The following is a 3344-nucleotide window of genomic DNA, read 5'->3' as shown; positions in this document are numbered from 1 at the left end:
GGTCAACTACGTGGGAATCCAGCGACATAGCCATTACGCTAACTGCTGGTTCCCGATGGCATTCCTTTTTGAAAAAGCAATGTAATACACTGTAAAGTTATATGTGATTCAATGTAATATAAACAAGATTATGATGATAATAATTAAATTTTAAAACAAAGAAAGCAAGAGATTACCCACCAGGGGGTTGGTCAGACTGCAATCCCTTCAGTCTCCTCTCAGATTCTTGAGCATGCATGCACATGTACCCAGCATGTTTTAAGCTGCTGGGTTCAGGACTTGAACCTCAGTCGACTATGTGGGAGTCCAGTGACATAACCATTATGCCATCTGGTCCCAGCAAATTATATTCTAACAAAATGAGCATATATAAGGTAATAAAAATTGTAAAAAGGAACCAGATTCTGGAGTAGAAACATATAATAGCTGAATTCTAAAATTCAATAGAAATGTTCAAGAGCAGATTTGAGCAAGCAGAAAAAAGAATCAGTGATTTGAATATAGGGCATTTGAAATGATGGAATCTGAGAAGCAGAAATGAATGAATGAATTTAAAAAAGTGAAACAGAGCTAAAGGAATTATGGGATATCATCAAGTAGACTAATATATATCTTGTGGAAGTTCCAAAGAATAAAGGAATACATAGAAATATCAATTCATAGATATTATTTGGAATATTAATGGTGGGAAATTCCTCAAACTTGATAAAAAAAAAAAACATGAAAATACAAATCCAAAAAGGTCAAAGAACCTGGAGTAAGATATATCTATGACAATGTTATGCAAATCTAACTTTTGAAAATCAAAGATGGAGAGAATATTGAAATCAGCAAGAGAAAAAAGAATAATCACGTAAAAAGATGCTCAATAAAATTACCTGTAGAATTCTATGCATAAACCTTGGAAGTCAGAAAGCAGTAAGAGGACACATTTAAAAGTATTAAAAGAAAAATAAAGCTGTCAACTATAAATCTTATATTCAGTAAGACTATTATAAGGGTGAAAATTAACAGATTCTCTATTTTTTTCCCTTTTTATAGAGGTTTATGCCTTAGGGTACATGCACTTGCTAGAGAGAGTGAAAAACAGAAACAATGAGAGGGAAAGTGAGAAATCACTGCCCAAGAGGGTTGGCCATGTCACAATCTCTTCTCCACCATTCTCCTGCTGGGATCCTGGGCACACATCCACATGCACCTGGCATGAGTTTCAAGCCATTGGGTCCAGGACTCGAACTGCTGTCAGTCATGTGAGAGTTCAGTGATGTAACCGCTACACGATCTACCAGCCCAATAGATTCTCTGATAAACAAATGTTCAGGAATTTCATTACCCCTACATCTGCCCTACAGAAATGATAAAGGGAATACTTCAGATTGAAATGAAAGGACATTAGGCAGTAACTCATTACATATAACAACATAAAGATGACATAAATGTTTCTGGTAAATATGAATACATGGGCAAATATAAAAACCAGTATTATTACAATTTTGACTCTTTATTTCTATTGGATTTAAAGAATAAATGCAGAAAACATATATCTATATTAATGGATACATAGCATATAAAAATGTGAGATTAATAACAATGTGTATGGAGGATACAGTTATACAAGAATAGATTTTTTTTTTGTATATGATTGAAGTCAAGTTGGTATCAATTCAAAAAACATTGATGGAGGACCAGCATATGGTGTAACAGTTACGTTGGTGAACTTTCACATATTTGACCGCAATTCAAGTCCTGGAGCCTTAAAACTCATGCTGCCAGGACCAGCAGTTAGAGTAATGGCTATGTTGCTGGACTCCCATGTAGTTGATCGCGGTTTGAGTCCCAGAACCGGTGGCTTAAAATCACTTATAATGCACAAAATAGCTATAAGACACAGAGAAGAGAAATAAATAGTAAGTCCTTTTATAAGTAGCTATTTTAAATGTAAGTGGAATAAACTCTTAACTAAAAGGTACAGGTTGGCAAAAATGGATTTATAAGCATGAGCCAACTATATGCTAGTTTTAAGAGACTAATTTTAGATTTAAGGACACAAATTGTTACAAAATAAAAGGAAGGAGAAAGATATTTCATGCTAATAATAACCATAGGAGAGTTGTAGTAGTTGTACTCTTATCATACAAATATAAATAAAACCTGCCAAAGATAACAAAAACTTTATATATTGATAAAAGTGTCAATATACCAAAAGATACAACAATTACAAATACATATGCACCAAAAATCAGAGGTCCAAATTATGTGAAGAAAATATTGACTGAGCTGAAAGGGAAAATGGGGAACTCTAAATGATAGTTAGAGATTTTAATAGCACACTTACAATAATGGATAGAACAATCCAACAGAAGTTCAAAATAAAAATAGAGGACATGAACACTTGAACATCATTATCTGCCAATTGCACCTAATATACATATACAGAGCCGTTTAAACATCAGTATGTTCTCAAGTATGTGGAACATTCACCAGAATAAACTATATGCTAGGGCACAAAATAAAATGTACTGAAATTATATGAGAAATCTTTTTCAATCACAACAGAAGGAAATTAGAAATAAATTAAGGAAAGAAAATTAGAAAACTAATAGGAAGAAAATAGTGAAAACTTACCAAGTATGAATTATAATGAAAAAGAAAATCTGAATAGACCTCTAACTTTTAAGGAAATTTAACTTGTAATTAAAAACCTCCTAACAAAGAAATACCCTTGACCAAACAGCATCTCTGGTGAACTACAATAAACATTTAAAGAAGAATTAACACTAATATATCTAAAAATTTTCCAAAGAATTGAATAGTATGGAAAAATTTCTTACTCATTTTCTAAGGGTAGCATTATCCTGATAACAAAACCAGACAATAAAATGATAGGTGGGTAGGAGAAAAAAACTAAAAACCAAAAATCTAAAACTAAAACTAAAAAATACTACACAAAAACTATAGACCAATATCCCTAGCAAATACTGATGTAAAAATCCTTAATAGTATACTAAAAAACTGAAGTCAGTGGCATATTAAGACCATTATACAGCAAAGCAAGTGAGATTTATTAGTGGAATGCAAAGATGGTTAAACATATGAAAATCAATCAATATAATACGTAATATCAGCATGAAGAATGAAGGGGAATATCTCACAATCTTACAGGCCAGCAGGTGGTGTGGAGGTTAAGGTGCCTGGATCCTACATGGTCTACTGTGCAGTTTGAGTCCTGAACCCAGCAGCTTGAAAAACATGCTGGGCACATGTATATGCATACCCAAAATCCTGAGAGCAGAATGGAGAGGGAATTGTGGTGTGGCTGGCCCCCCAGGGGCGGGGGGTGTTGC

At 33.5% G+C, this 3344-nt stretch overlaps 1 pseudogene; it reads left to right on the top strand.

Moving 5' to 3' along the window:
• The window catches only part of LOC102493478 (40S ribosomal protein S2-like), a 73689-nt pseudogene that overhangs the window by 11702 nt on the left and 58643 nt on the right, over positions 1 to 3344 (top strand).

Source organism: Tupaia chinensis, unplaced genomic scaffold (genome assembly GCF_000334495.1).
Source record: "Tupaia chinensis unplaced genomic scaffold, TupChi_1.0 Scaffold000135_1, whole genome shotgun sequence".
Lineage (NCBI taxonomy): Eukaryota > Metazoa > Chordata > Mammalia > Scandentia > Tupaiidae > Tupaia > Tupaia belangeri.
The sequence above is the reverse complement of the archived record's forward strand: the minus strand, read 5'-3'. Positions and strand labels throughout refer to the sequence as shown.